The 13,637-nt window shown below is 42.2% G+C and overlaps 1 non-coding gene across 1 annotated transcript; it reads left to right on the top strand.

Moving 5' to 3' along the window:
• The first annotated feature begins 12,161 nt into the window (after positions 1 to 12,161).
• Positions 12,162 to 12,268, top strand: LOC145110399 (small nucleolar RNA R71). The gene has a single exon (XR_013709779.1). It is a non-coding gene; the product is annotated as a small nucleolar RNA R71 (small nucleolar RNA).
• The last annotated feature ends 1,369 nt before the right edge of the window (positions 12,269 to 13,637 follow it).

Raw genomic sequence — 13,637 nt, forward strand, 5'->3', positions numbered from 1 at the left:
GATGATCGTGAGATGAGTGTCTACGATATTTTAGACACGAGCACTAGTATATTTTAGGAAAGATGCCTAAAATACTTTTATGTGCTAAATGCTATATGTTTGCCATATATGCCATTATTTGTTCGGATCCATGGTCTGTTGCCGACCGGATCTGGAAACCTTATGTGTTTAGGATTCTAAGCATACGACTACGATATTAGAACTAGCATGTAAACGTTTCGGAGTGATAAGGAGAATTTAAATATCTATCATGAATAAAGATCTAAATTCGTCTTATTTGGTATATAGATCAAAATGGCAAGAACCCGAAGTGGAGCTGGAAATGTAGATAGAAATCAGCAACCTCAACCCAAAGTGATGGAACAGGTGCCAATAGTAGAAGCTGCACCAGAACCGATCACAATGGCTGGAGTACAAGCCATGATTCAGACAATGATGGCTGAACAAAGGGAGGAAATGAGGCAAATATTGCTGAACAACATGAGTGAACCTTCAGTTCCTGTTGAACAACCTGAATTATATGATAGTCAGTCTGGGGAAGGAAATTACAGTAGATCTGTTGGTCAAAGTGAACCGCTTGTTGTTAGGAGGAATAACCACGAAGATGGAGTGGACAGAAATGGATGCAAGTATAAAGACTTTATGACTTGCAAGCCATCAACTTTCACTGGAAAAGAAGATTCCGTCGGAATAATGATTGGATCTCGGAAATGGAATTGGCGTTCATGACATGTGGTTGCCAGGGCAAGTTACAAACCACATTTGCAGTGCGTCAGTTCAGAGGTGGCGATGTTCGCTGGTGGAACACTCTGGGGAAAACCCTAAGCCCTAACGAGCCACTGCAATTGACTTGGGCAAAGTTCTTGGTGCAATTCAAGCGAAAGTACTGCTCGGCCTAAAATGTTCTTGAGCTAGAAAACCAATTTCTGACGTTGAAGAAGAGAAGTATGACCATTTATGAATAAACAAATAACTTCACAGACAAAATGGAGTTTTCTTTGCGTATTATCCCAGATGAGCTGACAAAAATTGACAGGTACGCAAAGAGACTTCCATGGGAGTATGCGGTGCCAGTGCGTCATGCACTTACTTTGGAGGCAGCTATCTGGGCTGACAAGTCTGTTGAAGATATGATTAAGGGGAGAGCCGCCAGCAAGGTTGAAGTTGGCGAAAAGAGAAAGTTTGAAGGAACTTCAGGTTCCAACAAGAAGAGTAGGTTCTCGAAGTCTGGTTCGAGAAAATTAGGAGGAGGAGCCGAAGCCAAGTGGTGTGACAAGTGTAAGAAGAAACATGCTGGGAAATGTAGCGAGGAAGTCACTTGTTACAAATGTGGAAAGCCTGGACATTATGCCAATGAATGCACCTTTGTTAAGAAAGTCTGTTATGGGTGCAATGAAGAGGGGCACATTCTGAAGGATTGCCCGAAGAAGATGGATGCAGCAAAGCCCAATCTTCCACCAAAGCCAAAAGCCAGAGCTTTCCAGATGACACTGGAAGCTGCAAAGGATGCAGTGGATGTCGCATCAGGTATCTTTCTTGTAAATGGATTGCCTGCCAATTTATTGTTTGATTCCGGAGCAAATTACTCCTTTATATCACATAAATTTGGTGAAAGACTAGCATTGCCTATAGAAAAGCTAGATGATGCCCTAATTGTAGAAGTTGCTAGTGGCAAATTCATACCTGTTAGCGATTGTATTAGGAATATCGTCATCGACCTGAATGGAAACGAATTCAAAGAAAAGCTGTTACCCATCAAGTTAAATGGTTTCGACATCGTTCTAGGGATGGATTGGCTTAGCGCCAATGATACCGAAATACTGTGCAAGAAAAAGATAGTAAGGGTAAACTTGCCTGGAAAAGAGTCATTTATGGTATACGGAGATAAGCGCAGAGTAAATTCTGAAATCATTTTCCTAATGAAAGCCAGAAAATGTTTATCTAAAGGATGCATTTCATACTTGGCATTCGTGATCGATGCTAAGAAGGAGAAAAAGGATATGAAAAGTATACCAGTGGTGTGTGACTATCCGAAAGTTTTTCCTGAGAATCTTCCTGGATTGCCCCCTAATAGACAAGTGAAGTTTAGAATAGACTTGTTACCAGGAACAACACCAATAGCAAAAGCCCCATATCTATTAGCACCGACAGAGATGAAGGAGCTTATGACGCAACTTCAGGAGTTGTTGGACAACGGTTTCATTAGACCTAGTTCATCGCCCTGGGGAGCTCCGGTGTTATACGTAAAGAAGAAAGATGGGATCATGTGAATGTGTATAGATTACAGGGAGCTGAACAAGGCAAGAATAAAGAACAAGTACCCGTTGCCAAGGATTGATGACCCGTTCGAGCAGTTGCAAGGTTCGAGCTATTTCTCAAAGATCGATCTTAGGTCAGGATATCATTAGCTAAAGGTGAGAGAGCAGGATATTGAGAAAACGGCATTCAGAACAAGATATGGACACTACGAGTTTTTGGTTATGTCATTTGGACTAACCAATGCTCCAGCAGCATTCATGGATTTGATGAATAGGGATTGTAAACCATTCCTCGATAAATCAGTGATAGTGTTCATAGATGATATTTTGATTTATTCAAAAAGCAAGCAGGAGCATGACAAGCATCTGCGTGAAGTGCTAGAAGTTCTGAAAAAGGAGAAGCTGTATGCGAAGCTCTCCAAATGTGAATTTTGGATTCAAGAAGTCCAATTTTTGGGTCATATGGTTAACCAGGAAGGGATTATGGTTGACCCAATGAAAATTGAAGCTGTGATGAAGTGGAAACAGCCGAAAAGTCCCACGGAGATCCGAAGCTTTCTAGGATTAGCTGGATATTATCGAAGATTTATCCAAGGCTTTTCTTCGATAGCCGCTCCATTGACAGCTTTGAACCACAAAGGAGCTACTTATACTTGGAATGAGAAGCGTAAGGAAGCTTTTGAGAAGTTAAAGAAGAAATTGTGTGAAGCACAGATTCTTTCTTTACCTGAAGGAATTGATGACTTCGAAGTTTATAGCGATGCATCTGGAGTTGGGTTAGGTTGTGTTCTGACCCAAAGGGATAAAGTGATTGCATATGCATCGAGGCAATTGAAAGAGCATGAAAAGAACTACCCCAGTCATGATTTGGAGTTGGCAGCGGTAGTATTTTCTCTAAAGATATGGAGGAATTATCTTTTATGGAACAAAGTGAAAAATTTTCACTGATCATAAGAGTCTTCAGTATCTCTTTAATCAGAAAGAATTGAACACAAGGCAACGATGCTGGCTAGAGTTACTCAAGGACTACGACTGTGAGATACTTTACCATCCTGGTAAAGCAAATGTTGTCGCTGATGCTCTCAGTCGGAAGGTAAACCTTGAAAAGAAAAGGCCAAGAGCGTTGAGAATTGAAGTTGTCTCGACAATTGTGGAAAGTATAAAGAAAGCTCAAGAGGAAGCTTCAGATAAAAATGAATGAAAGGAAGAACGTTTGGGGAAAATGTTAGTGTTCGGTACAAACAACCAAGGGTTGAAGGTATTCCAAGATAGGATTTGGGTACGTAAGACGGGAGGATTAAGAGATCTTCTGATGGAAGAAGCTCACAAAACCATGTACTCGATGTTGCAAAGTATGTGGCTGAGTGTGTGACTTGTGCGAGGGTTAAGGCACAACATCAGAAACCGTATGGGAGTTTAGAACCTTTACCTGTACCTATGGGTAAATGGGAAGACATCACTATGGATTTTGTGACTAAACTGCCCAGAACAAAGAACGGTCACGGCATGATTTGGGTGGTCGTTGATCGATTCACAAAAACTGCACATTTCATAGCAGCTAATGAGAAGTGGTCTATGGAAAAGCTTGCAAAGGTTTACGTGAAAGAGATAGTGAAAACACATGGTGTTCCCCTGACGATTGTGTCAGATCGCGATAGTCGTTTCACGTCGAGGTTTTGGAGAAGTCTACAAGAGGAATTGGGTACGAAATTGTGTCTAAGTACAGCTTACCATCCGCAAACCGTTGGTCAGAGCGAACGAACGATTCAAACGTTGGAGGATATGCTACGAGCATGTACCCTAGAATTCCAAGGTAACTGGGATGAACATTTACCTTTGGTAGAATTTTCCTATAATAATAGTTTCCACTCAAGCATCAAGATGGCACCTTACCAAGCTTTGTATGGAGAAAAGTGTCGAACACCATCGTGTTGGCTTGAAGCTGGGGAAAAGCTGTTTATGGGACCTGAAATAGTCCATCAGACTACTGAAAAGTTGAAAGTGATTAGGGAAAGGATGTTAGCAGCTCAAGATCGTCAAAAGAGCTATGCTGACAAGAAAAGACAACCGATAACATGCGGCCCAATGAGAAACAGACGCGCCTCGCACCCGTGTCGCACCCTCCTCGCACCGAAGGCTCGGCCAACCGGAGTCCAACGCATGTCGCCCCGTGTCTCGGTCTCGGACGCGCCACCTGCCCTGTCTGAGCCTCGCTGCTGCTGCCGCGTGTCCCTTCCTTTCGTCCCTTCCTTTGGACGAAATAGTTGATGTGTGTTAAAATGATGAGAGGCCTCGATGTTGTTGTTGTTGTTGTTGTTGTAGTCATCTAGCGGAGTATAGATGACGACCACGGAGCTTTCTAGACAGTCCAGTGGAACGCTAGCAGGTTCACAACCTGTAGGTGTTGGTGAACTATATGTTCGCTGGTGTACTCCATCCCCCTCATGGTTGCCTTATTTGACATAAATTGCTGAGGAATCCCTAAAGCAATGTTGTCACCCCGATGAAAATCCTTAGACTAGGTCCCTTATGATAGGTGTTTAGGGACGTAAAGTGAGGATAACAGGAATAGGTAATCAGGGTTATTGTTGGTTGATGAAATTAATAAATTTATTTTTGGTTGATGAATTTAATAAATTTATTATTATGTGTGGGTTGAAAACCCTATATGCTCACCAGGCTCCCAAGCCTGACCCACTCAGCTTTTTATATTACAAGTAGTGGACCCCGAGCATAGTCGGATGATGATGAGAGATTTTTGGATTATAGGCCAGTAGTTGTAAATACCTGTTGTAAGGCTTATAATGTACTGTTTATGCTTTTGATTTGTATCGGAACATGACATCCCGAGGTTTTGATATAAAATGAAAATATATATTTCTTTAAGAAATGTTTTGATAAAATTTTATGATGTTTTGTTTTGGGGACAGATTCCGCAACATCTTTAAAAAAAAGATTACTCTGATTTTATATTAAAAGCATAAATTAAATCGGTTTTTGCTGGCCGAGAAATTTGGGGATGTCACAGTATCCTTACATAATCTAGTGTTGTTTAACACTTTAAATCGTTATTTTACTAATTTATATACAATACCGTGTCTAAATATTATTAGGATACGACTATTTACACGTGTTCTAACCCGAGGATCCTCACTATCACTTTGTATTCAACCAAGAACGCACATCCGAGTTGAGTTCATACCCCTACGTTTTCTATGATTTTTCTATGTTTTAGGGGGGAATACAAGTAAAACACAAGATAAATTGTGTTAATATACAAACCGTTACATTTATATTTTTATTAAATATAAATATACACATGGGTACAAATTTGATACAGTAAAACTTTAACCCTTTTGTAACATGTCGAGCAAAAAGGGTATAATTATATAAACGAACATATATAATTATTTTATTCCAACTTATTATCATGTCAAATTTGATAATAATATACAAAGGATTCACATTTTAACGAAACATTTTTATAAACTATAATAGGTATAGTTTGTGGAGCATTCACACTATTTTACCCTGTTTGGGACAATAAAAATAATTATTTAAAAGTATAATTATTTTTACACTATGTATACACTATGAAAGGATAATACATACATTTACAAGAAAAAGAGATTTCATTGCACTATACGTAAACATATTAATACAGGATTGTGAGCCACTACCTTCATTGTACCTACCAGAGTACCACTAAAAGTTCTGAGTTATAACCAGAGTCTCCTGGAGGGAGAGCGTGACAATAGTGTATAGATCTATACGGGGCTGTCAATCCCGCACCTAAACTATTAGCTACAGTTGGACCGGCAGGTCTGGGGTGACAAATGTCGTACCATTCCAACGCCTGAAGAACGTCGTACAGGCCACTAGTCGTTAGCATGGTTATAATAAACACTCACAATAAGTATTAATAAAACATTTGGTTTACGAATACATACATGTCTTCAAATAGTTTTATTCAGATAAAACTACACAACACTATTTTTCAGTACAACTGATACTTCTAAATACATACATTCAAAGGATTTCATACAGATACAACTACACTACACTATCTTCTAATACAATACGATTTACAATTTTGGAAACATACACTCAAACGGTTTTATAAAGATATAAAACTATGCTATACTAATTCAAAGTACAATTATATTCATACATTTCAGTCTTAGGGTATTTAAGACAACACTACATTTAAAAGAAAATATTGGATTTTCTGGAAGAACACACTATCATTTTCAAGGAACAAAGACATATCTTTCTCATACAAAATTCAACTCACGAACTTAATTGTTGAGACTATTTTTCAAAACCACTTGTATTATCAGGAAATCAGTAGACAGGTACCCACTCAGGTTTTATGAAGACGGAGCTTAGTATTATGACGTCTTATATTTTTGTTGTATGCTTTTGGAGTCAAACAATGATTCAAATACAATGTAAATATTAAATTATCAATACAATGTTTGTAATACTTTGGTCTCTATTATGCATTTGTTGTGATACTGTACATAACGTCATCCGCCCCCGGATGTTTCCGCCGTTTACTCGGTTCGGGGGTGTGACAGATTAGGTACATTCTTAGTGAGCTCCTTACATGCTTTGGTATTATTTGAATCGGGTGCGAGTCGGTCGTTTGTCTCTCAGTTATTTAGTAGGGAGTTTGGTTTGCCAGATGGAGAGCTAGAGTGTCCGTTGCGAGTCTCTATCACCAACGAACATGGGATTTCTGCTTCTTCGGTCTATCGGGATTGTGTGTTGGAGATCTTTGGGGTATCTTTCCCGATAGACTTGATTCTGATTCCCATGGGGGAGGTATGTGTGATTGTGGTTATGGAATGGCTTAGTCGCTTCGGTGCCATGGTCGAATGCGAGGGTTAGTGAGTGATAGTTCGAACCCCAAGTGGGGGAGAACGGGTTATCTTTGGCGAGGGAACCAGATTGGGATCAGGGTTTTGCTCAGCTGCCAAGGCTCGGTAGTACATTCATCACGGGTGTGCGGGTTATTTAGCATATGTGGTGGATACGCTGGTCGGGGATCAGACTACGGTTTCAGAGGTTCCAGTAGTCAGGGAATTCGCTGACGTATTTCCGAAGGAGTTACCCGGAGTGCCTCTGGATAGGCAGGTCGAGTTCAGGATCGACCTTGTGCCAGGTGCGGCCCCTATCGCCAAGGTGCCGTATCGATTGGCACCACCAGAGATGCAGGAGCTGTCATCATAGCTGCAGGAACTGCTTGGAAAGCAGTTCATTCCTCCGAGCAGTTCTCCGTGGGGAGCGCCGATTCTCTTCGTCAGGAAGAAGGATGGTTCACACCAGATGTGCATTGACTACCGGGAGTTGAACAAGTTGACGGTGAAGAACTGTTATCCACTCCCGAGGATAAATGATCTTTTTGATCAATTGCAGGGAGCATCTTGGTTCTCCAAGATAGACCTGAGGTCCGGGTACCATCAGGTGAGGGTTAGGGAGGAGGACGTGGAGAAGACCGCGTTCAGGACTCGTTATGGACATTATGAGTTCATGGTGATGCCGTTTGGGCTCACCAACACGCCAGCAGTATTTATGGACCTGATGAATCGGGTCTGTAGAGCGATGCTCGATCGCTCGGTCATCGTGTTTATAGATGATATCTTGGTGTAGTCCAAGACTAGAGAGCAACACGAGGAGCATCTTCGGGAGCGATTAGGAGTTTTGAGGCGAGAACGGCTTTATGCCAAGTTCTCGAAATGCGAGTTTTGGTTACGAGAGGTTCAGTTCCTGGGATATGTCATTAACCAGGAGGGGATTTTGGTCAATCCGGCCAAAATCGAGGCGTTTACGCAGTGGGAGGTTCCAAAATCTCCCTCGGATATGAGCTTCTGGGGATTAGTTGGGTACTACCAAAGATTTATACAGGATCTCTCCAAGATTGTAGTACCCCTCACTCATCTGACGAGGAAAGGGGTGGATTTCTAGTGGGGCCCCGAGCAGCAGAGGGCGTTTGAGACCCTCAGAAAGCGAATTTGTGAGGCTCCAGTCTTGACACTCTCGGAGGGAGTTGGGGATTTTGTTGTATTCTGTGATGCATCCGTCACAGGACTGGGAGCGGTCCTCATGCACAGAGGATGGGTGATAGCCTACGCGTCGCGGCAGTTGAAGCCGCACGAGAAAAGATACCCTACTCATGATCTAGAGTTGGGAGCGGTGGTTTTCGCTCTCAAGACTTGGAGACATTACCTCTATGGGTCCTTTATACCATATACACGACCACAAGAGTCCGAGGCACATCATGGATCAGTCGAACCTGAACATGAGACAGCGCAGGTGGCTTGACGTGGTCAAGGATTATGACTGCGAGATCCTTTAGCATCCTGGTAAAGCGAATGTGGTTGTGGATGCTCTAAGTCGCAAGTCAGCTGGATCTTCTACTCCAACGACGTGTATGAGGATATAGGTGGATTCTACACTTGTGAGCTTAATCAGGGAAGCTCAGGCTGAGGGTATGCGATAGGAGAATTGGAAGCTTGAGAGGATTAGGGGTGAGAACACTCGGTTTGTGCAGGATAGTCGGGGATTGTTGACCCGTTGCGGTCGGGTCTGGGTTCCGATGTGTGGTGGGGTCAGACAGATTGTTCTGGAGGAGGCTCACAAGTCTCGCTTCTCTATTCACCCGGGGGCCACCAAGATGTACCGGGATTTACGATTGAGTTACCGGTGGCCGTGCATGAAGCGAGAAATCGCTTTATACGTGGAAAGGTGTTTGACCTGCAGGATGGTCAAGGCCGAGCACCAGAGGCCGCATGGCAAGCTGCAGCCTCTAGAGATTCCCATATGGATATGGGAGCAGATCACGATGGACTTCATCACCAAATTGTCGAGAACGGCAAAGGGTTTCGACGCTATATGTGTCATCGTGGATCGATTGACCAAGAGTTACCACTTTCTGCCCATTGATCGACGCCGATCTGAGTTGGAGTTTCATACATCGGTTGCAGACCGTACAGAGTCAGAAGAAGAGTTACGTTGATCGACGCCGATCTGAGTTGGAGTTTCAGGTCGGTGACATGGTACTCCTGAAGGTCTCACCCTGGAAGGGTGTGACTTGCTTCAGGAAGAGGGGGAAATTGGGTCCCTGATACATCGGGCCATTCAGGATCATTGCCAGGGTTGGCAAGGTGGCGTATATACTAGATCTCCCAGAGGATCTTAGTCAGCTTCATAGCACTTTCCATGTTTCACAGTTGCGGAAGTGCATTTTGGATGAGGAGGCAGTGGTGTCGTTAGATGATATTCAGGTCGATGAGCGACTGAATTACGTGGATAGACCAGTGGCTATTCTGGAGAGGAAGTTGAAGGTTCTATGAAACAAGGAAGTACCTTTGGTAAAGGTACAATGGGAGAATCAGAGGGGATCCGAGTGGACTTAAGAGCCGGAGGCAGAGGTGCTGGAGCATTATCCGGAGTTGTTCACCACAACAGACTTCGAGGATGAAGTCTAGTTCAAGTGGGAGAGAATTGTAACATCCCGAATCCCAAGTATAATTTTTGAAAGCTTTATATTCATTTTACTGAGGGAACTCGACGAGTTGGATGCCCCAACTCGTTGTGTCGAAACTAGTCAGCCCGCATGATTTATGACTTCTACTCTACGAGTCGGCGGACCCTGACTCGACGAGTAGAGGCTGTGCATGGAAACCCTAATTTTTAGGGTTTGCACCATATTTAAAGGACCTTAAGTCCTTTCCCCCAACCCCTTACCACCTTTTGACAGCCAGAAGAAACCCTAATCAGTCTAAACCTTGTTCTTGAGTGTTTTGTGAGGCTAAAAGAGTGATTTGGTGCATTTGTGCAAGAAGCTTGAAGACTGAAGAGCTTGGATCAAGGAGAAGCTTGCAGATGCGATACCTACTCCATTTTGACTTCCATTTGAAGGTGGTTGAGTTCGTGGCTGTGATTCGGGAGTTTGATCTTGTCACTACAGTTCGACATCGTGAGGTGAGTTCTTCTTAATATATCAACAGGGTCTAAGGCACCAAGGCCGACCCTTTATGATTAGTATCCTGGTTATAGGATGGTTGCTATGTTAGTGATTTGTTAGATCGGTATCCTGGTTATAGGATGGTTTCTATGTTAGTGATTTGTTAGATCGGTATCCTGGTTATAGGATGGTTGCTATGCTAGTGATCTGTTAGATCGGTATCCTGGTTATAGGATTATGCTATGTTACTGATCTGTTAGAACGGTATCCTAGTTATAGGATGGTTGCTATGTTAGTGATCTGTTAGATCGGTATCCTGGTTATAGGATTATACTACGTTAGTGATTTGTTAGATCTGTATGACTATATGTACATGCTAGCTAGCATATGATATTTATGTGCACATGATTGTTGGACTGGGGGTTGGGTTGAGGTAGGTCCTGCTTTGTGATGTGGGACAACATACCCAGGGCGGACCGGATAGACTGCAAACTCGATTAGGACATACTAGTCAGGCCGAAGGCCCGGTGACCGGTCCGGATAGCAACCATAAAATGAATTGCCATACGAATGGGCCTTGGCTCTGGAAGATCTAACTTTTTGAAAAACGAGTAAGGCATGAGATTTACACTTGCCCCTGAATCAGCCAATGCGTAAATGGTAGCTAAGTTTCCAAATTAACAGGGTAATGTTAGGCTTCCCGGATCACCTTTCCTCTTCGGAAGTTTGTTCAACATAGCAGCTGAACAGTTCTCATTCAGGACCACCTTCTTTACTTCTTCCATCTTTTTCCTATTGGTTAGCAACTCTTTGAGGAATTTTGCATATTTTGGCATTTGTGCAACCGCTTCTATGAATGGCATATTGATCTGAAGAGCCTTTATGTGTTCCAGAAACTTTTGGTAGTCTACTTCATTTTTTTCTTGTCTGGCTCGAGCCGTAAAGGGAAGTGGAGGCTGATATGGCTTGACCGGAGGCTGGATTTTTGTTCAGCTGGTGGACTCGTCGAGTCCATACCGTCGACTCGGCGTGTCGATTCGGGAATCTGTGTTTCTGCATGTTCTTCCTTATCCTCTTGCACCAATTTAGGATCTTCATGCTGAATAAGAGTCAGAGGGGTTATAATCTTCCTACTCCTAGTTGTGACAATGTTTATATGTGCGCCTTTCGGGTTACTTTTGGTATTGCTCGGAAGTCCACCCGGTCTTCTCTCATTCACTTGTTGTGCAAGTTGCCCCAGCTGCTTTTCTACGTTGAGAATAGATGCTTGCTGATTCCTAAGTAAAGCTTGTTGATCTTTCATCATAAGTTGGTGTTCTCTCAACATATTTTGTTGATCTTTAAGTGTAGCATCGGTATCATTGTGTCGTTTCTCGGATGCGGTTACGAATCTTGTAAGCATGTCCTCCAAATCTGATTTATTTTCATGTACCGGTTCCTCCTTTTGGTAAAAGCCTCTATCTTTTTGCTTATACTTTTCTTCCCTTGTCTTTTTGTACTCATCATATGGTAGCCACTCTTCCCTTGGTTTTCGCCAATTATCATCAAACCTATCACCACTTGAATAGCACACTTGTACCTTCCGGTCCCCATTCTCATCAAGATCACAATCTTTTGTAAGATGAGGCCCTCTATAGTTTTCACATCCTACCCTAATGGCATGGATGGATTAGTCCATCTTAGTCATTCTTCGGTCCATGCTTTCCAACTTTGCCATCATTGCTGCCATGTCATCGGTAATGGAATTCACCGCCCCTCGAGTCAAGTCATTCCTTGGGTTATGGTATTCTCTAGAGTGCTTAGAGAATTCTTCAATTAGTTCTTTGATCACCGGGGGTGCCTTCTTTGTGAGGGGTCCTTGCGAGTCAAGGAGATGCCTAGTTGTTACATTGACTCCATCATAGAAAATGGAGACTTCTTGTTGGCTATTAAGATCATGATGTGGGCAATTCCTTAGTAGACTTTTGTATCTCTCCCATGCCTCATAAAGGGACTCTCCAGCTTGTTATTCAAAGTTTTCAATAGCTTTCTTCAACTTGGCTATTTTCGAAGGTGGGCAAAACTGGTCAATAAATTCTTCTTTCATCTTAGCCCATGTAGTGATGGATCCGGGAGGGAGTGACTTGAGCCAATCCTTTGCAGCACCTTTGAATGTAACTGGAAGCATACGAAGCAGCTGGGTTTCGCGAGGCACATTTGGAACATTAAAATAATCAGCTACATCATTGACTTCATCCAAGTGTTTATAGGCATCTTCGTGGTCTTTTCCGTAGAAGGGAATTTCCTTGAGTTGAGCAAGTATGTGGCCCTTTAGTTCGAAAGTGGCGGTAGCAGGAATTGCAGGTTGCACAAGTCCCGGGCCGGTATCGTCACGTATTCTCTTCTTCCATTCTCCCATGGGAACTTCATCGATGTTGGCGATGGGATTAGCTACTTCGCCTTCAAAGTCGCTTTCTTCTTCGTATTCGGTTTCGTAGTCGTATTCGAACTCGGCTTCTTTTGGATTATCTTCAATATTCTCTAACTTTCTTTCTTCGCTCTTTCGACTGCTGGTCTCTCCTGATTTCTTGTTCTTTTTCTTCCCAAAAACCGTTTTCAAGCTTGCCAAAGGTGACTTTTTAGGTGTATTAGAGCTTTCAACCTCTTTGCCTTTGTTTTTCCTCAAAGAGGATTCTGGGTCTTCAAGTGGAGAAACCAGGGGTGTGTTGGATCCTCTGGTCATGTACCGCCTGCAAACAAAACAAGAAAAACGCGTAAAACGAGCAAAAACAAAATAAAATACGAAACTGTGTAGCAGCGACGGACTCGCCGAGTCGCTTCGATTGCACTCGGCGAGTTCAACGCAGAAACAGAAAAATTACTTACTAACTTCTAAAAACAAAAAACTATTAAAACTTATCCTAATTACTAAATTACCTAAGAAATAACTTTGTGCAAGATAAATCTCACACAAAGGATCGATAAAACTAGAAATTAGAATTAATTCTTGAACCGTTCCCCGACAACGGCGCCAAAAACTTGATGTGTGTAAACTCAACTAGTTTTGAACCTACTTTTAATTATAAATTAACACACAAAAGGCAGTTGACCTATAAATTGTGGTATGGCTAAATATGTAGGGTATCGAACTCAGGGAACGGAAAATTAAAACTAATAGCTAATATTATGTAAAAGACAAGTAATGTAAATAGGGTTTTCTCTAGTTTTACAAGACTAGAAACTTAAACTAAAGCTTAACTAATCAACTAATAGCTGAAAACACGTAAAGACAACGAAATTTAATGATCAAAAGGGTTTCTGTTTAGGTTCAACTCCTTTACTCCTATGGTTAATTTTTATGTTAATGTAATAGATTAATTGTTATTGGTTACCGATTATGGTGATTAGATTCACATTCATTATTACCA

This window comes from Lactuca virosa, chromosome 4 (genome assembly GCF_052849685.1).
Source record: "Lactuca virosa cultivar CGN04683 chromosome 4, Lactuca_virosa_CGN04683_v6, whole genome shotgun sequence".
Lineage (NCBI taxonomy): Eukaryota > Viridiplantae > Streptophyta > Magnoliopsida > Asterales > Asteraceae > Lactuca > Lactuca virosa.